We start from the raw sequence: 25,705 nt of genomic DNA, 5'->3' as shown, positions 1-25,705 counted from the left end.
GGCTAAGGACCACAGAGACCTTGTTTGCTGGGGCATTCTACCGTCAGGACTGCGAGGACCGGCAGCCCGCGCGACAACGCTTCGTCCTCTTCCCGCCCCCATCGCTAATCCTCTACATAATTGGCCCAGCACCATGCTCCGCGGGTTGCATGCGGGCGCGCGCCGGGCCCAGGGCGGGCCGGTTTTAGTCCGTTGGAGACCGGTTCAGGCCATCCCTCTTTCGTCTGAGACATCATACCTGGTCTACATCTGCCTCTGTGAGTACTTCCCAGGGGTCCTTTTTATCTTTTACTATGGCTGCACGGGGGACAAGGAGCAATACAATGGCCTGTAGAGGGCTGATCACTGGCCCACTAGACAATTTTATTACAAGAGCTAATTCAGTGATCGACCAGGGTATTATCCTTATGGATCGTAGAGTCTCGCAGGACCTTGCTATGGCCAAACGCTCCTCTATGGGCCACCTAGCAAATGCTCGGACGCCTGTCCACAAGGACCATCCCAAAACCACCTTAGTTCCTGCCCTTGTACATGCTCCTCAGGATGATGACTTTATGTTTCCTACCACAGGCTCCCCTGCTCCTGAGGAAACAGAGCCTCCTGAGGTTTTATCTTCGCTTACCCAGCTCGAGATATCACTCGTAGTTCCAATGAAGGGCAATCAAAGAGGGGCAAAACACAGGAGGAAGCGCGTTGCCACCAAATCAATGCATCAAAGAAAGATCAGAACTATGAAGGGTCAGACTTCCAGCGCAACTACTCCTAAATCCAAGAGAGGTTCTACTCTGAATGTCTCAATTGCCTCGGACACTGACTTATCCTTGTTATCACCAGTTATGAAAGGACCCACGAACTTGGTGCAGTGTGGGGGGGAGGTTAAGGGCGACGCCAAGGGGCAGGATCAACATTTAATGGAGAGACTGGGGCTCTTATTAAAGGCAGCGCTTGTACCTTTAGATGAGAGGCTTGCTCGTATGGAACTCCAACTCTCCCAGTTGCAACAGGCCATGGCAGGGATAGGCAATGGGGCAAAAAGAAAGAAAAAAGTGCAGTCAGTAGACACAGCCACAGGCAGTCCCATGCTTACTGGGGCCCGTGTCTTGCTCCGCCTCCTACTGCTGGCCCCCCGGCCACAGCTGCCAAGATGACATCAGCGGTCGTAGGAGCAAGTGCTGGGACTGCACAGGCAGTTAGTCTGACTACGCCCACCCCAATTCTAGTCGTGACAGCTTTGGAGAGGGACCTGTCGACACTCAACTTAAAATCACAGGCCACAACAAAAATTGATCTACCGCCATAAACCAGTCCGTACGTGGTGGTATTGACGGGTATCCCCGAAATCAGTAATCCGGGTCTGGAATCATTTTTTTCTTTAAAAAATAAGGTGACTCAGTGGCTTAACCAACATAGGCCCCGACCACATAATGTTTAAAGTGAAGTACTGATGGTGCGAAGAGTAGCTTGGATGGGACACAGTAGGAAGACCATCTCTGGCGATTGTGTCCTGGTTAATTTCAGGGACCCGCGCACAGTAGAACATATTTGCAACTGGATGCACGACAGTGTAGGCACTAGGATTCAACCCTATCCCCTGTCTTTATTCTATCCCCGACCTCTTAGGCCAGATTCTGAAACAGATTGGATACTCGTGACCCAGTGGCGGGGCCAAAGGATGAACATGGGTGGCCACAGCAGAGACTTATTCCCCTCAAACTATCCAGTGACCTGTAACAGGTATTGCTCACTTGAAATGGTGGACTGACTCCATGTGGCTGGGCACTTGATGGTGGACAAATCCCAGACCATGACCTCAATAAAAACTAGTGTAGTGGAGCCAGAGGTGGGTCCAGACAGAGTGCTCCCAATTGTTCAGAGTTGGAAATCGAACACAGTAGAGGCGTATGTGACAGATGTCAGTCTGGTGCTACAGCATCAAGCTCCACCTGATAGCGGGCCATTAACAGACGGTATGACACTAGGATGTGCCGCAGCAACTAAAGTAGTCACGGCACTGTCATCAATTAAAATACTATCCTGGAATGTGGCTGGAATAATAAACAAGCTACATTCTATATATTGGGGTGCCTTAGTAGACCAGATGGATTTATGTCTGTTCCAGGAGACTTGGGCTAGAGAGGAACATTCAAGAGTAGGTTTTGCCACCTTCCATGTCCCAGCGCGGTGGGGAGGGAAAGGAAGACCATATGGCGGACTGACCATATAGGTTGCTCTTCACTTGGGTTGTGTGGTGGAAAATATGTCCACCCACTCAGACGATGTGCAGTGCTTAGTTCTAAAATGGCCCAATGGGTATGGTCTGGCGGTTGTGAATGTCTACTCATGGCCAGTACGCCTAGGACTTTAGTCATCCACTATTGAAGATCTGTCCCAATTTCTGGGGACATTGTCAGGGGATCTTAAGCTTTTGGTGGCAGGGGATGTTAATTGTCAATTTGAGCCGTTCTTTGAAAGCAGAGAAGGTGCTCTAATGGGAGAGGACGACTATTGGGGGATCCCCCAATGTCAGTCCCCACGCCCCAAGGTCTGGTCACCATCAGCGACTCAGATTACAGCCCTGGTGTTAAACAATTCCCTCAGGGCATGTAATGGACATACTGCGTCTGACAGCCCGTCAGTGTGTACCTGCAACAAGAAGGGACAAGAGTCCCGCATCGACTACATCATTGTGGAAACCCGGATGCGGTCGATGATTACTGACTTTAGGATAGTCGAGAGAGCAGATAGTGACCATAATGCGCTACGCCTGGAGCTGGCGTATCCAGGGGTACAAGAATTAGACCCACACAACGCAGGGGGAGATGTAGAGGCCACTGGCTTGACTCTATCTACTAATAGGCGTAGGGTAAAGTAGGGGAGAATAGTAGGCTCTGAAGAGAACTTAGCCAAGGTCTATAATATAGCCCTACCACGATTCTTGGAGGTTGAAACTTTAATCTCCTAAGATTCTCCTGGGGATTTTAATGGAGAACTTAGTTCAATCCACCGAGATCTGTCCAACAATCTGGCTGAAGTTTTCTACCCCCAAACACCATCTAGAAGGCCTAGAGTACCCGCATCATCTTGGTATAATTCAGCATGTAGGAGAGCAAAGTGCAATCTTGTCACAGCTATTAAGGAAGGGCATAGTATAGTTGTGATTCGAGAGTGCAGACTGCACTACAAAGAGGTTATGACCCATGCCAAAAAAGAATGGGATATGGAAAGGTGGATGAACTTAAAGCAAGCACTGGACACAAATGATGCACGCAGATTTTGGTCACTGGTTAACCATGGTACGGGTGAACCGAAATCAGCCATAGAACCGAATATTGCAGCATCAGCATGGGAGGCTCATTTTAAAGGTCTATACGGGGGTAAAGCTGGGTCATGTAGCTTGTCCCACGCACAAATCCTAGAAGAACAGCAGGGGCCCCTGGAGTTCAGCATAGAAGAGGTGATAAGTGCAATAGGCAAACTAGCAGTGTGAAAGGCCCCGGGACTTGATAGAATACCGGGGGATCTCTACAGACATCAACCGGAAATCTGGGCCCCTTATTTACATGTAGTATTTAATGCTATCTCGAGAGGCATGGGAAATCCGAGTACTTGCCTGGGGGCAGAGATAGCTCCGTTATTCAAAAAGGGGTCATCTCTGCTCCCAGTCAATTACAGACCAATCAGCTTAATTGACGTCCAACAAAAAATATTTGCGAGATTGGTCTTGGACCACCTGTTGAGGTGGATGGAGGAACAAGATGTACTGAGCCCCTTCCAGGCAGGATTCAGAAGGAATACGTCCACTACGGACATAGTTTTCCGACTGATCCTATTATATTGGAAAACAGTTAAGGTAGAGGGTGGCAGCCTTTACATGGTCTTCGTGGACCTGCGGTCCGCGTTTGACTTAGTTCCAAGGGGGAAATTGTGGGCTGTCCTTCAGGAACTGGGCCTCCCGATGCAGATTTTGGAGTTAATCATGAGACCAGGTCCGCTGCGGTAAGAACGGGACGCTGTCACCCAGGTTCCCCGTTGGCAGGGGGGTAAGACAGTTCTGTGTGCTAGCACCGACCCTGTTCTGCCTCTATGTCAATGGGGTAATCTCATATCTGGACAATATCCCTGACAATGATGCACCAAGGCTGGCGGGTAGGAGGGTGCCGGCGATTATGTTCGCTGACGACACCCTCCTGCTCTCCAAATCTCCTATGGGGATTCAGAGGATACTGGAGGGGTTTGGGGACTTTTGTCGGAACAGAGGCTTAGAGATTAACGCCAACAAGACAAAATTCATGATTTTTAACCTGCCATTGTCAACTCGCGCAAATCCATAATTGGGCGATGTACTTCTGGAAAGGGTCACAACCTTCCAGTACCTGGGAGTTACAATTCATGAAAATTTGTCATGGGGTCCGCAAAAGGTTAAATCACACATGAAACTTTCCCAGTTGTCAGGTGCCATTACAAAGGTTTCCAACTCCTCAAGTTTTAGGCCAGTGAGCCCTGCTCTGGAGGTTTAGAAGATGCAAGCAAGGGCACCCGCTCTTTATGGGGAGAGCTCTGGGGTCACTGTGCTGCCCCTGAAATCACCAAACTTGAGTCGAAATTCATAAGGCAATTACTTCCACTTCCCCAAAGTACTCCATTAACACCATTGAGGTTAGATCTGGGACTGACACCTATTCCAAATGAACTTACAGTAAAACCTCTAAGGTTCTGGCATCGGATATGTCTACTCCAGATCTTTCAAACTATAGGGACAAACTGAAACAGATCCTCAGTTTCAACTGTGTAGGCAAAATTCCATGGCTTGCGTTCATCAAACATGAACTTTTAAGTATTGGATTACAATCCATGTGGGAAGATCCAGAAAGGGCCGGCACACAGGTCTCACGCAAAATGTTTACCAACATTTATAAAGGGCAAAAGTTGGAGCTCCTAAACTCTAATCCTAATGCTGGCACCCTAACTAATTCGTTTTTAGAATTCAAAAATTCTTATCATTTTGAGGACTTCATGGATGTCGTCTTCCCGATTTTAGCCCGCAAACTTTTTATCCAATGTCGTCATGGCACCTTACCCCTTAAGGTCATCACAAGTAGCTGGACGACCTCTACTAATAAGTCTTGCCCGGGCTGCTTCTGTGACTTAGAAGATGAGCTTCATGTTGTCTTCTTTTGTCCAGTATATATCAAACCAAGAAAATATTGGCTGCTACTACTGTGCAGAAATGTGGGTTTTAAACAGTGCCTGTATGCTTTTAGAATTCTTAAAACAAGTACACTGAGCCCTATTGTGTTTGCACTATCTAAATTCCTGCTAGCTATGTGGTGTAAGCGCCGCAAACTAATTGATATTGTCTGATAGCCTTACTGTTGAGAAATGAGGGCACTGAATGGGGTATATTTTAAAAAAAAGTGTATTGTAGAATGGGTATTTTTGCTCGTATAAGAACATTATTATGAGTATAGAAATGAATTTTAATGTTACATGTATAAAAAACGAATTTTAATGTCACTTGCTTTTAACCATCCCTTTTTTCACATACCTTTCCTGACCTTTCCCGACTATCTGTATTTTACATTGTACTCTTTTATGACCAAATTGGCCGAAATAAAGAATTTTTGAATTGAATTATTTCCTTCAGAGCTCTGTGGGTGGCACAATACATACATAACTCATTAAGAGCTCTGGGAGTGGCATAATACATACAAGACCCGTTTAGAGATCTGCGAGTTACGGAGTACCTCGATGATTCCTTCAGAACCCTGTGGGTGACACAATACATACAAGACTCGTTTAGAGATCTGCGAGTTACGGAGTACCTCGATGATTCCTTCAGAGCCTTGTGGGTGACACAATACATACATGAAGTTGTATTTAGAAACAGATGCACAGCCTATTTTGGATATTTGTGAAATAGATATGAGTTTAATGATTTGATTGCTTTTCAGGTGCTCCAAGGGTGACGTCCTCCTTTGTGGACGTCCTATTGATATGTCAAAAAACGTGCTCCTAGTGGTACATTAGATGAATCCCCTTTAGGCACACTATTATTGGTTCCTAACAAATTAGGACTCCACAATTTCCATTGCGTTTTTGTGTTTCTTTTTTTTTTACTATTGTTCGCAATTGTTCATGATAATTCATACATGACTCGTTCAGAGAGTGACCGAGTACCTTCATGATTTCTTCAGAGCCTTGTGGATGACACAATACAAACATGACTCATTAAGACTTCTGAGAGTGACACAGTACATACAAGACTCGTTCAGAACTCTGCTGGTCACCGAGTACCTAGATGAGTCCTTCAGACCCTTGTGGGTGATACAGTACATACGTGACTCGATCAGAGCTCTGAGAGTGACACAGTACATACATGACTCGTTCAGAGCTCTGAGAGTGACACAATAAATACATGATTTGTTCAAAGCTCTGAGAGTGACCGAGTACCTAGATCATTATTTCATCACAGTACATACATGACTGGTTCATAGCCCTGTGAGTGACACAGTACATACAAGACTCGTTCTGAGCTCTGAGAGTGACTGAGTACCTAGATGATTCCTTCAGAGCTCTGTGGGTGACAAGTACATACATGACCATTCAGACTTCTGAGAGTGACAGAGTACACACAAGACTTCTTCAGAGCTCTGGGAGTGACTGAGTACCTAGATGAGTCCTTCGGAGCTCTGTGGGTGATACAGTACACACATGACTGGTTCAGAGCTCTGAGAGTGACACAGTACATACATGACTCGTTCAGAGCTCTGAGAGTGACACAGTACATACAAGACTGGTTCAGAGCCCTGAGAGTGACTGAGTACCTAGATCATTCCTTCAGAGCTCTGTGGGTGACACATCACCTGTATGACGATTTGGAGCTCTGAGAGAAAAGGTACATAAAGGACCCATTGCAAGCTTTGTGGGTGACACAGTATATACATGACCATTCAGACTTCTGAGAGTGACACAATAAATACATGATTCGTTCAAAGCTCTGAGAGTGACCGAGTACCTAGATGATTCTTTCATCACAGTACCTACATGACTAGTTCAGAGCTCAGAGAGTGACACAGTACCTAGATGATTCATTCAGAGCTCTGGGGGGGACACAGTACAGACATGACTCGTTCAGAGTTCTGAGAGTGACACAGTACATACATGACTCGCTCCGAATTCTGAGAGTGACACAGTACAGACATGACTCGCTCAGAGCTCTGAGAGTGACTGAGTACCTAGATGATTCCTTCAGAGCTCTGTGGGTGACACAATACATACATGACTCATTCAGAGCTTCGAGAGTGACACAATACATACAAGACTCGTTCAGTGCTCTGCAAGTGACCGCGCACCTAGATGATTCCTTCAGAGCTCTTGGGTGACACAGTACATACATGACTCTTTCAGAGCTCTGAGAGTGACCGAGTACCTAGATTCCTTCAGAGCTCTGTGAGTGACAGTACATACATGACTCATTGTAAGTTGTAAATTCATAAACCTCTGAGGGTGACTGAGTACCTAGATCATTCCTTCAGACCTCTGTGGGTGACACAGTATATACATGACCATCCAGACTTCTGAGAGTGACACAGTACATACATGACTTGTTCAGAGCTGTGACAGTGACCGAGTACCTTGATGATTCCTTTAGAGCTCTGTGGGTGACACAGTACATACATGACTCATTCAGACTTCTGAGTGTGACACAGTACATACAAGACTCGTTCAGAGCTCTGAGAGTGGCCAAGTACCTAGATCATTCCTTCAGAGCTCTGTGAGAGACACAGTACATACATGACTCGTTCAGAGCTCTGAGAGTGACCGAGTACCTAGATGATTCCTTCAGAGCTCTGTGGGTGACACAGTACATACATGACTCGTTCAGAGCTCTGAGAGTGACCGAGTACCTAGATGATTCCTTCAGAGCTCTGTGGGAGACACAATACATACATGACTCATTCAGAGCTCTGAGAGTGACACAATACATACAAGACTCATTCAGAGCTCTGAGAGTGACACAATACATACAAGACTCGTTCAGAGCTTTGCGAGTGACCGAGTTCCTAGATGATTCCTTCAGAACTCTGTGGGTGACACAGTACATACATGACTTGTTCAGAGCTCTGAGAGTAACCGAGTACCTTCATGATTCCTTCAGAGCCTTGTGGGTGACACAATACATACATGACTCGTTCAGAGTTCTGAGAGTCACACAGTACAGACATGACTCGCTCAGAGCTCTGAGAGTGACAGAGTACCTAGATGATTCCTTCAGAGCTCTGTGGGTGACACATTACATACATGACTCATTCAGATCTCTGAGAGTGACTGAGTACATAGATCATTCCTTCAGACCTCTGTGGATGACACAGTATATACATGACTCGTTCAGAGCTCTGAGAGTGACCGAGTACCAAGATGATTCGATTAGAGCTCTGTGGGTGACACAACACCTGCATGACTATTTGCAGCTATGAGAGTAAAAATGTATATATAAAGGACCCATAGCAAACTCTGTGGATGACACAGTACATGCATGACCCTTCAGACTTCTGAGAGCGACACAGTACATATATGGTTCATTTAGAGCTCTTAGAGTGACACAGTAAATATAGAACACATCAGGAGCTCTGTGGATGACACAAAACGTTCAAGTCCTGCCCTCAGGTCTTTGGATGACACAGTATATTCATGACCCATGTGGTGCTTCATGGGTTACACCGTGCATATATGATCCTTTCAAATCTGTGTGTGTACACTGTACACAAATGACCTATTCAGAGCTTTTTGGGGGACACTGTACAGGAGTGTGTTTGAAACCTCGTTTGGTCCTTTGGTTCTGAATAAAATGTTCTTTCCCTGAAGAGAAGAAAGTGTTTTTGGATCTCACAAACTGTGTTACATACTAATGTAGAGAAACATACTTTCTATCAGACATATTTAAACTCTGAATTTGGGGATCTCATAGCATATTCTCAGCAATCAATGTTTCTTATTCTGTATTTGTCTCAGCTACTCACCCTTACCTCCCAGATGATGCTTCACCTGTTACTGCTTTACTGCCAGTATCTTAAAGTTCACGGTGCCCTTCCAGTGTCTCTCCTGCAGGGTGGGCAGGGGCCCACACGGAAGCCTGCATTCCAAGGAGCTCTGCACCCCTCCCCGGCTCACCACGTCGGTAACAGGTGCTTGGACCATGCCAGAGGCTGCCCCTCCGCACCTGCACAACACTCCTTATAACCCACCAGGGTTGGATCTGAGAACAAACAAACTTTCCCAAGACTCCTCAGTGATGTCACCTGTGTGCCTTGAAGAAGGCTCAGGAGGCCTCTGAAGAAAAAAACAAGCATACATCCCAGGGACAGTTCTCATGTCTGGTGCCAGACTCCAGCTGTTCATCAGAAAATACACTTTCGGTCCCCAACCGCGGCGGTGATGTCACCTCTGTGCCCTGATGAAGACCTGGGAGACATCTATAGATGAAGACGAAACTCATTAACACCCCAAATCAACACAAACCATTTAGTGTAGCTGTAAAACATGTACACTAATGAGGATCCGTTCACGAGTTCCCTCCGGACACTCTTAATGAGGTTTGTGCTACATTGCGGCATTCAAGGGAAACCACTCATCAGACACAAAGTAACGAGACTCCGGGGTTCTCCTGACAGAAGACTGACCTTGAAGGGAAGTGGTGATGGTCACATGCACTGTCCTGATTAACCAGTAAATGCTTTATTTGTTGATTAAATAAAATCATTACAAAAACAAAAACACATAACAAGCACAAAGTCTGATTGAACAAATATGAATACAAAGCCAAAATATAACATGCCCGACATCGGAATAACCGTTTTCCAGTTTTGGAGGTAACGTGCATAAGTACATGTGATAGCAGCTTATAATTTCCAGTTAAAATATAACATGCCCGACATAAGATTAACCGTTTTCCAGTTTTGGTAGTAAAGTGCATAAGTACATGTGATAGCAGCTTATAATTTCCAGTTAAAGTGCAATGAGATCACATGATAAAAATTAAAATTAAATTGCTAAATACAAGCAACCAATATAACTAGATTTCTAAAATGACTATAACTATAGGCAACAGCGATACAATAGTATCCCAACATCAATACTAAGGTGGCCTGTGCTTTCGGTAGCGACTAAAGAATACAATACATTTTCCACTGAGAAAACTAAAGTGCCGCGTGCTGACAATAACATAGTTACTAATACATTTTAAAACTGATCTGTACATTATAGCACCGTACTCAAATCTTTAAAATCATTGGGTCGATCATAGCTACAAAAGTTACCAAACAACATTAAAATATCGCAAGGTTTTAGAATAATTTAAAAGTACCTTAAAATTGCCCACATACTCCCTAAAAACAATAAAATCGTTACTTCGCACCCAGCAAATTTATCCATTACTTTAGGAATCAGCCTTACATAATTTCTTTTCAGCTTTAAAAATAAATTGTACAAATTGCTGTGTATTATAGACATTGACGCCATTTAAGCAGGATATTAACGCAGATCTACAAGTTCTAACTCCTAATTCTTTAAAGATAGGTTTTAAAATTAACTTCCTTTCCTGACACATTTTTGAACATAGTGTAACAATGTACAGCAACATTTCCTCAAACAACCCGCACAGCCTACAGACGTTTGATGACCATTTATAATCCCACTTAGGGGTTCCATCTTTGGTTGGATAAATGCCGAGCCTTAAGAGCATAAATTTCTTTTTAAACAAGGGTTTTAAATGAAAAAATAAATATGGTTGAGCATACAATTTCTCAAAAGAATTTGCTATAGTCCAGAAGTGGGTTCTTTTTCTTAGTTCATCTTTATCCATCATTTCTGACAGAAGAGCAACAGTTGTATTCAACATCTTTTTATATCCCATGATGCTCCTCACTTCATCGACCAGATTTGGGAATTCGAAACGTATAAGGCACTCAGATAGGTAATCCTGACAGCTTCTCGAACATTGGCCTTTCGAGATCTCGCACCAGCACAGACTTGCTAACGTGCCCTCCTCCGCTCGAGATAATACCAGTAACGTTTTTAAAAATACGGCTTGGCGGACCAAAATCTGGTTCCTTAAGCCATATTCCAGTCTTATATCGGCATGAGGGATTTGTCTGGGTATCCTAAAAACTGATTTATAAGACCTTATAACTATGTCCTCTAACATTTTTGCATCCTTGCCCTTAAAAATTATTGATCCATAGTCCAGGGAGGGAATTAGCTTTGCTCTCATAACTTTAAGTAAATGATCATAATTAGGACATAATAACTTATCTCGCAGTTTTCGAAAGGCAAAGGCAAGAGAAGTTCCTTTAGCCTCCAAATTATTAAAATGCTGTCTAAATGACAGTCCATCGTCAAATGTAATTCCCAAATACTTGTAGGATTTTACACAGTCTATTGTTAGACCATTAATATTCAAATCCTTTACCCCTAATTTACCCTTTCCTATTAACATTATTTTTATTTTTTTTCATTAATTGTTAAGCCATTTTGGGTAACATATATGTTAAATTAATTTATTAGTCTTTTCAAGCCTATTATAGTATGACTGAGTAAAATAGTATCATCTGCATACTGTACATATTACATTTCTTTACCCATCACAGTGGGCAAGTGCGAAATTACATTATTAAAATGGGCTGGGAGATTGGCCAGAAATAAGTTAAAAAGGCAAGGAGCGAGCACACACCCCTGTTTCAAGCTGACATTTGTATCAAGTCGACGGGTGGTGTGTCTGCCGTCGCCAATTTTAATCTGGACCAAGTATTGGAGTACAATAAATTAATCATTTTTAGAAGAGTTTTTGATATACCCGTATTAAGAAGCTTCTTCCAGAGAATATTCCTGGGAACGGAATCAAAGGCGGCTTTTAGGTCGATAAAACATATGTAAACATTTTTTTTCCTACATTTTGCTCTCTCGCCTAACAACGTTAATAAAATTAAATTTGTCAGAGTCGATTCACCCTTCCTAAAACCTGTTTGAAAAATGGGAATCAATTCTTCTCTTAGAGCCCAGGATTCCAACTCATCTAACAGACAACTTGCAAATATTTTCGCTTCAACATCTGTGAGGGTTATTAGTCGGTAATTTGCCGGGTTGTCCTGAGGGCCATTTTTATAAATCGGCTGTATAATGCTTCCCCGCCGGGAGTCAGGGATTTGACTGGTTTTAAGAACCTTGTTAAAAAGGAGCGTTAATAACTCTGGCCAGTTTATAAGTTTAGCTTTAAAAATACAATTCAGCAGGCCATTGGGGCCAGGAGCTCCATTAGACCTAATCTTAAGTAAGACTTTTTTAACTGTGTCCACTGACCAAGGCTCAAAATCATTCAAAATTAAAGGGTCACTGACACTTGGGGGGTCACACCCACCTACTGGCTCCAAAGACACATCATTGTCGGAAAGTGCTTCGTCCACAAATGCTAGTCCAGTTTTTGATTTCTTAAAAAAACGTATCCAACTTGATTCATCTATATTGGCACTATCACTTCTAGAATGTCCATTTTCTAAATTGTTAATAATACCCCAGAACAGTCGTAAATCCCTAGATTTGCAAGCAAAATGAAGTTTAGTCCAAGTTTCTTCATAATATGATCGTTTAGCTCTCCAGATTTCCTTCTTATACCCCCTCCTTAGGTCTCTGATTTTAAGTGACAGTAAGAAGTAGGTGGTCCCTTTTGCTTTTCTGTACAAAGATCTTATTTTTTTATTAAGGGATTTTTTCAAATACATTAAACGATGAGAAAATGAGCCCGGGTTCTTTGGGTTCAACATAACACCCCCTGTGCGTTCCCGCCTAGAACATTTATCCACGAGGGAATCACACCGGGAGGGCCAAAGGGCAACAATGGAATTTCCTTTATGGGCTGAAACCAAGGCTTCTGGAATTAAAAGAGAAAGAAACCCAATAATATCCTTCTCGGTTTTATCACTCCATATTAGCCTTTTGAGGTTATAAGCGACGGGGGCAGAACTTAATATTCTCGCTTCTGGCAGATTCTCAAAGGCAAAACTAATAGTAATAATTTGGGGATTGTGGTCACTCTTGCTCCTTGGGATCACCTCATAGTTTTGAACTAGATTAGAAAGTTTATCTGACAATATAGTGTAATCAATAATCGATGAACTATCAGTTCTGTTAAATGTTGGATTATGATCTCTGTCAAGCAGGATCTTTAAATTATATTTAATAAACTCACAATTAGACCATTTAATAAGAAGATCTGATTCAATATTTCGCTTTTTAAAAAATACAAGATGAGTATTAAAATCCCCAGAAATAATTAAGTGTGAGTCCATATGCTCATAATAAAGCACCGTTACCATTTCCCATAACTGGATAAATTGTAGTGATCAAACTTTTTTTTTCGAACTTAAATACACATTTAAAAGTATTAACGAATGTCTAGCAATCAATTTAACGCACTGTATCCATTTAACTTGAAGGTCAATCTCATAGTGTTTAACATCAAGGCTTAAGGAAATATATATAGAGAGACCACCACTTGGTCGACCAAAAGCAGCATCCCTAAATGCCGCATTCAAGTATTCCTCATAGCCGATCAGTGGCGTACTACACATATTCCATGATTCCTGCAGAATTAACACATCAAATGATTTTAAAAAACCTATAACATTTACGTCCTCTATAAGTGAGTTAAAACCATTCATATTCCAGGAACACAGTTTGAAGGAAGGAACATTAATTAAAGTACCCCGACTTCAGTCTCTCTTTACTGTATTTTTTCTTGAAAGTGTGGATGGGAGCCAACTCCAATCGTCCACCGTCTAGATGACCCTCTTTAACTCCTCACACACGTGATCCAGGCTGATTACTTTTAGTTTTAATGCCACATAACTTGTTTAAATCTGAAGTTCGCCCTGAAGCGCCTTTCAATACTCCTAAACTGGTCAACCTCGATTTGTTTTAGAGCAACCTTCTTCATTACAGGACCGCACAATGCTATAGTGGGAATTGATGGGGTGGGGTATTGAAGACCATGAGGTTTCCTTACCTTAATCCCACAACTTTCGAAGTTTTTAGCATTGTCTAATATTTTTATCACAATATCATTATTTAGCCAAGTCATGATGGTTGATTCCCTATTGCCACCATCAATTTTGAACTCAACAGAGTCCAGGTCATCAGATACTACATCCTTTAAATATGGGATTATTTTTAATAATTTCAGTATGTTACCCCTATTCAAAATATCATGAGTACCTCGCGTAGAGTAGAGCGGACAAAAAACCACTTTCCTCCCTTTGGCCAATACTACGGGGTGATCTATGTCTCCCCTTACCGTTGAATCGCCTGATACCATCACTATATCATTCTTTGGCAGGTTCAAAGCCTGTAAGTTTATATATTCACCCTGCTTTATAGGTGGTTGGATCTGGATACTACACCGATCCACCTGTTCATTCATATCAGGTTTTAGTGAGTTTCCATTAGGTGGGTTTTGATCTTGGCTGCAAGGCTGTTCACTCAAACTATACTGATTATTATGTAAACAGATGGAATTATCACTTTTAATAATGACCGTATGGTGGTCTCCCTGGTGTCGATGGCTGGGTTAGCGCTTAGCTTTGCTACACGTCATTTCCCTTTAACTTGGCCTTACTCGAAAACGCCATTTTGTATGTTACGGCGGCCATTTTAGGGAATGAGCAGCCTCGTGGTCAGCATGCCCTTTAGTCCTTTGTCCGTGCCGCTGACCACTCGAGTTTGCCCAGCAACAGGCTATTTTTAGTAACGGTCAAGCCTGTACATGCGCAGTTCCAACTGACCAGTCACCCCTCTGGAATGTTCGGCCAAACTGACCAGTGGGGTTGTAACCCCTCCCATGAGTTGGCTGTGCTCCAAAAATGACCATATATGTACATAAACTCTGTAACCTTGTACTGCCTATCTTTTTATTACCTGTAAAATGTATAAAAGAAGGACTCACACCAACGTTTGGTGTGATACTTCTTGCATTGCCGAAGGGTGCTGTAGGAATGTACCACCACCCCATGGGGTCTTAATGAACTTGTCTTTTGTACTTTTCAGTTTCCGTGCCAACAGTTCTTTTGGTGTAAGTGGGTATTTCTGCGGAGCATGTAGGCCTTGGGAACCCTATACCACAAATTGGCGACCACGAAGGGACTCATCGGCGACTCGGATGCCCGAAGGAGAGGTCGTGACGAAGGATTGGAAACTCGCCATGGACGCGTACGCTGCCACTTAGTGACCCGAGTCTTGGCACCCACGGTGTTTTCTTCCCTTCCTTCTGATCTGACCTTCCAGGTGGCGCCGGTCTCCGACTGAGATCCTGATCGTCTGCGTTGCTGTGCAGTGCCCGTTTGGCTGATTCGATTAAAGACCTTGGCAGTTGGAATCTGGATATTTGAGATTGGGTAAGATTTGTGATCGGTAAGGTAGTCTACGGACGCTTACTGAAGTTTTATGATTGTGACTATGATTTGAGTCAGCTAACATTTTGACTTTGTGAACTTTGAATACATATGTGTAGTGCACTCCACATAGGCAGGCATGTAGAGATGTTTCTCTAATTTCATTTGTATTCTGAGCGGCACATTTGTGTGAAGTACTGTAAGTGCCATTTTTTACGGTATCGTGCTTTCGTGGTACTATTTGAACATGCCTGTTTTAAGCACACTCCGAGGGATGTGCTGTTTTGGAAATGGTACCACAATTAGGTTAGAGGAATCTCAGCCGGCTCCCCCAGAGGGAACTCCAAACCGTGAGATGTATGTCAAATTTGGCCTTCCCCCTATACTGTACAGTAAATTATGGCATAAATACACTAGAACTGATCCCAAGTTGCAATGGCCACCACATGGGTCGTTTGATTTGCGAAAGGTTCAGTTTGTGGAGCAATGTTTGTTTCAGCGCAGGTCTAGACAGGATATGTTTGATTGTGTGCGAATGTGGGAGAAAGCAGTGCGTGAACGTATGAAGCGTGAAGTTGCCTTGGCGGACAAAGAGCAGCGCAAGGCTGCTCGAGATAACGCTTTACAGCTTGAGGAAAAGGAGGCGCAGGAAAAGAAAGAGAGGGAGGCACGGGAACGTAATTTACAAACGACCGGTCAATTTCCTATTCGACGACCGCTTTATCCTGTCCTTAATAATGAAATTGATGATTTTTCGTTATTAGATTGATCTCCGCCTCCGTACGTTCCTCCTACGGCTCCGACTGAAAATTCTGGTGATGAAGAACAGGATAAGTCGGATAAGGCGGATAAGTCAAGTGTCAGGTTATCTGCGGAGAGATCCGCGGAGCTGCGTAGTTATGCTAGAAAATTGAATTTGAATCACATAACTGTGTCAGACGTTGTAGCCGAAAGGAGTAAATGGACAGAACGAGAATTGATGTGTTTTTTGAATACTTTTGCAGATGAAGTTGTCACTCGATTTTGTAAAAATTCAGAGACTTTAGAACCTAAGGCTGTGTCGGTTCACCGTGAGAATTTGGATAAAGGTTTATTTGTTCTTGCAGATGTTGATGCTCTTTTTAAACAACTGATCCAGCTACGGGATGAGGCGTCCAGGTTGCGGGAAGAAAGGAAAAGAGATAAGGAGTCCGTGCCGGGGCCAGCAGAGCAGTCCAAGGAGTGTTCTCTCCGGGGTTCAGATAAGAATTCTAAAGTGCATGTTATGCCTATGCGTGAAACTGCACCTTTGTATGTTCCTCCAAAAGGGGCTGGTACGGATGAGGATAAAACATCGGCAAACGCAAAGGGGTATTTTATATATAATTGAGTGTAGACGCCTTGGAATAGAGCAGATGTTATGGCACTAAAAACGCTTTACCCGATCTTCGAAAAAATCCAGCCGCATTCTATGAAGGGGTGGAGGGGGCCATTTCCTCTTGTGTTATGACTCTTGTTAATATAGATCTCTTTTTTGGGTTAATTCTTCCGCCTGATATGTGGAGGTCGATTAGTAAAACTAATGATCAAGCGATGCTTGGGGCAACTTGGAAAGAAATATACCAGGCTGACTTAGACAGGGAACCTGCATGTAAACCATGTGATTTGATTTTAGACCTCCCAGCGGCTATTTTAACTAAACTAAAAACGCTTGTTCCTTCTAAAAAGATTGACTGGACTATGCTGGCTTCGTGCAAACAAAAGATAGATGAATCGGTATCAGATTTCTTTACACGATTCGAAGAAGCGTTTCATGATTACAGTGGTCAATCGTTAACAGATGAAACGGGTAGGCATCTGTTTGTTGATAAGTATGTGGCTAATCTCTTACCGGAGATTGCAAAGCGGTTAAAAGCGAGTGAAAGTTCCTGGACCACGGCGACCCCTGCATCTTTGTTAACTATGGCTCAGTATTATGAACGGCAGGAATTAGAGGCTAAAGAAAGTGCAGATAAGAAAACGAAAGAATTGAAAACGAAGGTGATGTTGGCGCAGGTTCGTGGAACGCAACCTAGAGGGAATGATAGAGGTAGGCGAGGAGGGAGTAATGCGTCGTACGGTCGTACTGACATAGCGGAGGACCAATGTGCATATTGTAAAGAGTTTGGGCATTGGGCTGAAGATTGTCCGGTACTTCGTGAACAGAGTAGTCAGCGTGGTCGAGGAGGTGGAAGGTCGAGGAATAATTATTCAGGAGCGAGAGGTGGCGGAAGTGATCGTGGTAGGTTTGAAACGGGGGGCCGTGGTCAGGATGAACGGAACACTTTTGATAGACGAAATCAATATCAGATCTCGGAGGGTGAGAATGTGGAGCATCAGGATTATGTGCATGCATAGGACTGCGTAGGATGGGGTACGGAATCAGTTGAAGTGCCAGTAGATCAAAGAGGTCCATATGTATCAGCGGGCATTTTGGGTTCTACTGATCAGTTTTTAGTTGACACAGGAGCTACTCGTAGTGCTTTGTCCAAAAACTTGGTTCCAAGGGCTCCCCTGTCTGGCGAAACGATAACATGTATAGGGTTTGATGGCACACCCTCTCCTAGCCCATTATCACAACCTCTTGCACTTTGCATTGATACATTTTTCAGCTTTGGTCCATTTTTGTTGTCACCTCACACTCCAGATAACATTATGGGCATTGATTTGCTCAAATATTTTCGAGCGACGATACGCTGCGCTCCCGAAGGAGTGCGGGTTATTTTGAATGACAATTACCCAGATTCAGACAGATTTTGTACCATACAGGAAATTGAAGCATTAGCCTCTCTCCCTCATACGTTGTGGGCGACCTCAGATACGGATGTGGGACAGATGCTTATTCCACCTATTCGAAGTACTGTCAAGGAGGGAGTACTTTTGCCACGCGTACCACAGTATAAGATTTCTAGGGAAGGTGAAATTGCCCTGACGCATATCGTTCAGGATTTGATCGTTGCAGGAGTAGTGGAGGAAGTTCCTTACAATGTCTGTAATAGTCCTATTCTCCCGATTCTTAAGAAAGACACTGACGACAAAGTCTATCGATTTATTATTGATTTGAGAGAAATTAACAAAATTGTCATCCCTGAATATCCAGTGGTGTCTGATATCACGACATTGCTTACATTGGTCCCTCCAACAGCGACGACCTTTACTGTCATTGATCTAAAAAATGCATTTTTTTCCATTCCCATCCATCCCGACAGCAGATACTTATTTGACTTTACGTTAAATAATAAATCATATAGATTTTGTCGTGTTCCTCAAGGTTACACAGAGAGTCCTAGCATCTACAGCCAGGCTTTAAAAAGACAGCTTGATTCTTTTGAACTGCAATCTGGAGTAGCCCTTATACAGTATGTTGACGACCTCCTATTGGCTGCAGACACTTACGCACAATGTGAGGAGAGTACACTTGCTTTGCTTTCCTTTTAGGCTCAGAACAATCATAAAGTCTCTAAGAAAAAGCTTCAATACTGTAGACCCAAGGTGACCTACCTCGGTCATCTTTTGTCTAAGGAGGGGCGTGCACTAACATCTGATCGAATTCAGGCGATTTTAGACACACCAGTCCCCCGCACTCAGAGAGATGTACGCGCCTTCATAGGATTAACGTCCTTTTGTAGACAATGGATCATGGGGTTTTCACACATTATAAAACCTTTGTTAGCATTACTGTCCAAAACTACACCAATGCCCCTTGAATGGACAGATGAATGTCAGAATGCTTTTGAACAGTTGAGACAGGCCCTTTGCTCTGCACCCGTGCTAGGTACACCAGATTACTCAAAGATTTTTACATTGTACGTGCATGAGAAAGATGGGTGCGCGTTATCAGTGTTAGTGTAAGCACACGGGGACAATCAGAGGCCATGTGCGTACTTCTCAGCCATTCTTGATCCTGTAGCACGAGGGTTACCTGGGTGTTTTCGAGCAGTTGCAGCAACAGCAGTAGCTATACGGCAGAGTGAGGGAATAGTTTTATCGCACAAACTGTTGGTGCTAGTTCCCCATGCAGTAGATGCCCTGTTAAATCAAACAAAGACTCAATATCTTACGAGCGCACGTTTAACATGATATGAGCTCACACTTTTGGCGCCACATATCACACTGAAAAGATGTGCTACCCTGAACCCTGCCACTTTATTGCCTTATCCGGTCGAAGAGGGTCAGGAGGAAAAACATCACACTTGTGTTTTCCTGACTGAGGAACAAACAAAGGGTCGTGTCGACTTACAGGATATGCCACTTCCAGATGTGGATGGGGAACTGTGGGTTGATGGATCGTGTTTGAGGCTGCCAGATGGCACGACTTCCGCAGCATATGCGATCACGACACTTAAGACAGTGGTAGAAACAGCACGAATACCACAGAAATCGGCTCAAGCAGCAGAGCTGATAGCCTTGACAAGAGCCTGCGAACTGAGTGCTGGCCTATGTGTGAACATCTACACAGACAGGCGGTACGCCTTCGGAGTAGCGCATGACTCCGGTTTACTCTGGAGAGAGCGTGGGTTTTTGACCTCTCATGGAGTACACATTATGCACGGAGAATTGGTGCGTGATCTCCTAAACGCGTTGCTTTGCCCAAAGAAAGTAGCGATAATTAAATGCAGTGCACATAAAAAGGTCACTGACAAAGTGGGACAAGGCAATGCTTTTGCAGACAGTATAGCAAGACAAACAGCTATGTCTCGAAATGACTCCCCCATGTATGTAGCGAAGTCTCAGGCCGAGCGATGGCATGATGCTAGAGCAGAGATACTAGACATCCAAAAATCAGCGACTGAAGCAGAACTTGTAACATGGGCAGCAGAAGGGGTACTGGATGATGAGGGTTGTTGGAGGAGTAAGGACATGGAGAGATGGAAATTGCCTGCAGCTTACTTGCAGGCGATGGTCCAGATGACACACGGGTTAGCACATGTGGGAGCTCTCGCAATTACTCGATTGTTAACACGAGTTTGGGAGCATCCTGATATTGCCAATACTGCTAAGAGAGTAGTGCAGACCTGTTTGATATGTTTACAGCACAATCCTGCAAAAGGGACGCATACTCCGAAATGAGGTTTCGTTCCACCTTCTGCACCATTCGAGGTACTTCAAATGGATTACATCCAGCTTGAGCGTTGCAATAACCTTAAGTATGTCTTAGTGGTGGTGTGTGCTTTTAGCAAATGGGTCGAGGCCTTCCCCACGAAAGATAATACAGCTTTGACAACAGCTAAGGTTTTGCTCAAAGAGTACTTCCCTCGATTCGGAGTTTGCAAATTTTTGTGGAGCGATAATGGTCCTCATTTTGTTGGGAAAATTGTGGAGTATGTGCTAAAGGGACTGGGGATCCAGCAGAAGTTTCATGCTGTGTTCCACCCTCAGTCAGCAGGTCTTGTCGAGCGGTACAATGCCACGTTGAAGTTGAAACTGGCTAAGATTGTGGCGTCCACGTCATTGAAGTGGCCGGATGCCTTGCCGCTAGTATTGCTCTCTCTTAGATCAGTGCCCCACTCTCGAACTGGCCTCACACCGTATGAAGTGGTGTTTGGAAGGCCTATGAACATATGGGGAGTTCCTAAGCCGCGATTGTTACATGATGTGCCTTGTATAATGATGAACGATTATTTGGCACGATTAACAAATGATTTGCTTTCTATTCATCAACAGGTTCGAGAAGCGCTCCCTGACAATTCCATTGGAGAGGCCAATAGTCTCCGTCCTGGAGACTATGTTATGGTGAAGTCGTTTGAGAGGACGAACAGCTTGGAACCGAGGTGGCGTGGCCCCGGGCAGGTCCTCTTGGCGACTCGAACGGCTGTGCGAGTGACCAACAGAAAGCGGTAGGTGCATTCAACTCACTGCCGTCGCGTCTCTCCGGACCCGGTGAATCCTACTGTGTTGTCCGACTACAAAGAGATCTTGGATAAAGAAAAGAGCCCAGCTGTGACATCGGCCGAACCTGAGGGAGCCTTCCCGGACCACACTGTTTCTGGATGACAGCGCTACGATCTGCAGCCAAGATAGGAAGAAGATTTTTTTTTTGTGCGAGACTGGTTGGTTACCGCTCTGGGGTTTGTGAAACGGAAGCCGGGAATCTCAAGGGGGGGGGGATCAGTTCTGCCAAGAGTAGCGACGCCCGTCTTGACCCCGGAGAAGAAAACAACGGCTACCTCGGAGCTCAGCACCAACGTTTTTATTTTTTGTAGTTGTGTATTTGAGACATTGTGAACTCTTGAACTATGGCGTCTTCTGCAGCACGAGACAAGAGAATTCTTGGTTCCATCTTGTTCGTACTGACAATTGTGGTGATAGCAGTGATAGCCTGGGTAGTAGAACTTGTGGTGCCTGTACGAGAATATTTGCTGCCGACTACCCCGGCTCCATCTGAACATTTTCACTTCACCTTACCCTACCATGAAGCACGGCACCGACAGACTTACTTGAACAATAGCTTCATTCAAATTTTGCATCATACTCATAATATGACGAACACTTCTAACTGTTGGGTGTGTGGGATGTTGCCTGGTCATCAGAAGAAAGGGGGCACCCCGCTCATCCCACTCCCGTTTTCCCACAATGGTTCCTGTAATGCCTGGTACACTCTTGTATTCACTTTACGATGGCCAACAAAAGGGGGGGTGCTTTTCCGTTTAAACAAGATATGTTATCATGACCGGGATGGCTATCCACGAGCTGAGGGTACTCGATTCGAATGGGAAGAGTACCGCCCCGACAATGTATCTGCACCCCAAATTTACAGCAATCAAAGGAACATTAACATGTCCAGCTCTCATGTCATTAATGTTATAGATACTAAGACTGATATCTGTATACGTAATAAAGGTACAATCCCGGTTGGAAAAAGTGCATGTAACACCACACTTACATTTGACAGTCCGAATAACATATCATTTGTGGCATCCCGAAACACATACTTCATCTGTGGTAATAAAGGCTATCATCAGCCCCCTTTAGGATGGCTAGGCACATGCTATATCTCTTTTGTATTGCCCCCTGTATTCATTGCCCCACCAATGTACCATAATGATTATGTGTTATACCACAACTTTGTATTAAATAGAGTTAGACGTGCTGTGGTCTTGGATGATATCAACCAGACTGATACTGCCTTACAGCAATATGTAGACTTTAATTTGGGATTGTTTTCCTTTGTGGGGGCTGCTTTAAACAGTCGGAAAATATGACGACTGACTCGTGTTGTTGAGGCTGTAGCTAATGACACTGCTATTGCATTAGGAAATATAACGGAAGAACTTCAAATATCCAGAATTGTTACGCTTCAGAATTGAATGGTTCTTGATGTGGTTCTAGCTGATCGAGGGGGGGCATGTAGAATTATCGGAAGTAGCTGCTGTGTTTACATGCCAGATAACTCGCCATCTGTATATGATGCAATTTCCAAACTTCACAAAATCGCTGCCAAAATACACCCAGACAATGGTACATGGACTCTTTCGGGGTGGTTCTGGTCAATGCTTAGTACTTGGGGCTGAAAGCTTCTGACGATTTTATGTATTATAGTTGGGATACTATTTTTTGTATGTTTATGTATACAATGTGGCCCTGCCTTATGTTCCATGTGTTTATCAGCATGTATTCCATCTAGACAAGCTCTTGCCCAAAAAGAATTGATGCTTCATAAAGAAGTAGCTCAAATAATGTCAATTGATATCGAAGATGAGTATCCCGACTACGTCCATTATGAGGTAGCTTCAGCTAAACGCTAAAAGGGTCGTCTGTCGTAATCTGACGATGGCTGGGTTAGCGCTTAGTTTTGCTACACGTCATTTCCCTTTAACTTGGCCTTACTCGAAAACGCCATTTTGTATGTTACGGCGGCCATTTTAGGGAATGAGCGGCCTCGTGGTCAGCATGCCCTTTAGTCCTTTGTCCGTGCCGCTGACCACTCGAGTTTGCCCAGCAACAGGCTATTTTTAGTAACGGCCAAGCCTGTACATGCGCAGTTCCAACTGACCAGTCACCCCTCTGGAATGTTCCGCCAAACTGACCAGTGGGGTTGTAACCCCTCCCATGAGTTGGCTGTGCTCCAAAAATGACCATATATGTACATAAACTCTGTAACCTTGTACCGCCTATCTTTTTATTACCCGTAAAATGTATAAAAGAAGGACTCACACCAATGTTTGGTGTGATACTTCTTGCATTGCCGAAGGGTGCTGTAGGAATGTACCACCACCCCATGGGGTCTTAATAAACTTGTCTTTTGTACTTTTCAGTTTCCGTGCCAACAGTTCTTTTGGTGTAAGTGGGTATTTCTGTGGAGCATGTAGGCCTTGGGAACCCTATACCACACTGGGGGGTTATTCCATCGTCACTTGGTCGGACTGGCTCAATTTCCCCTGCATTTTTTGGTGGATTATTTTTGGGACCTACTATATCTTGAATGGTACCAGTCAGATTCAGCTTAGAAGAATGTTGCTTGCTATACTGGGGGTCCGATTCATCGGTTCGCTGACCTAGCCCACCTACTGTCCCTAAGAATGCTTGGGCCTGGTTTTTGAGACCCACAATTGGCTCAGACTCTTCTTTTACCAAACTACTGCCATCTTTAGAAGATTGATTTTCCTTTTTATTAAGTCCAGAGATTTTTGTTGATCTAAAAATAGGTTTAGGAATAGTGGTTAAAAGGGGACTCATAGTTACTTTCACACTATGTTTTTTTTTATCTTTACTGCTTTATTATGAGTCTTCCTTAACCTTTTTCTTGCCCTCTTTGATAAAACCACAGGCTCTACTTTAGGTTCTGTATTCCTACTTTCCCTAATGCAGCTTTTATTTGCCTCCACTTTTTCTATCAAATTAGAGGATTGATCAGACTCGGCAGGTACACAAATATTATCAATTACCATCGGCTGAACTGTATTTTTGTCACTATTAATCGATGCACGGGTAATTTTCCAGACTTGGGTATTATTAACTTTATTTCCCGGAATCACTGTTTCATCACACCCCTCAGATTTTCTACCTGACAACAGTTTTACTTCGTGGACCATAGAGCCCACAATTGAGGGCAGGTCAGAAATTTTATCGATTAATTGCGCACATGTGCAGGATATTAGCTGATTCTCTTTATCCGCTTGAACATTAGATATCAGTTTAGTTAGCTGAAATAACTTTTCATCGATCCCTACAACATGTGATGCTAAAGTATTTAAAATGTCCACCTGCATGTCTAGTTTGTCTGAGTGAAAATTAAGTGAGTTTGTTATAGCATCAATAGTGTTTAGCATACAGTCCCATACACCACGCTCTGGCTTGTTGGAATTGTTTTTAACTACACTAGATCTTATTAGAAAATTTTCATCAAATTTTGTTAACAAAGCTAAGTCAGCTGCATAAGGGGATTGACATTGCTCTTTTGTATTTGCCTTAGGGTTGTTACGCCTGCTAGCCATACCAGGAATCAGAATAGACGTATTTAAAGGAAAACTATTCTCCAAAATTATGCTGGACTGGTCGAAATTAAAAGGACGAGCATCACCAGTTGGCAAAGGTTGTTCAATAGGACTTGACACTAAATCTACCACACCACCTTTATTATTTAGACTGTCAGCATTAAGATCCAGCACCACTGCTATATCACTCACACTTTTTTGGATTAGGCCAGACGAGATATCTATCACTGAGTCAGCAACAATTGTACTCTCAGTACTTTTTTTGTAAATCTCCTCTGATTTGTTAGTCTGTGGGTCCGCCACCAGGTTTAACCCTGCAGCAACTTCTACAGACTTTTGGCAGTGGATTTGGGCTTGCGTGAGCATCTGCGGCCTTCTAGGCTGCCTAAAAAAACATTCGAGCGGAAGGGGTACTAAATCCTGTTCCGCATTGTTTGATTTTAGCCCCCTCTCCATAAGGCCACTTACTTCATGCCGCTACCATAAACCAGGGGTATCTTTATTTTCATTATTATGATCCTTTACTAAACTGAGTTGATCAGACTTTAATCTCCTTTCTGGGGAGATAGCCCCTTCACATGACTTAACACATTCCATGCCAGTTTTACACTCAGTTGATACACATGACGGATCATTTTTTGGACATTGAGCCGAAGAGAATGAGTCAAATCTTCCATATTCTGTAACAGAGTCAATGTTCTTAGTTATGTTTGTCTTTTGTTTTTGAGTCTGACTATTATGATACTTAAAAAAGAAACTCTTAATCGACGGTTGAGCATCGGTCTTGGAGATTTTTTGAATCTTCCCAAGGGGTAT

Source organism: Lissotriton vulgaris, chromosome 2_1 (assembly GCF_964263255.1).
Source record: "Lissotriton vulgaris chromosome 2_1, aLisVul1.2, whole genome shotgun sequence".
Classification (NCBI taxonomy): Eukaryota; Metazoa; Chordata; class Amphibia; order Caudata; family Salamandridae; genus Lissotriton; species Lissotriton vulgaris.
Note: the sequence above shows the minus strand (reverse complement) of the source record.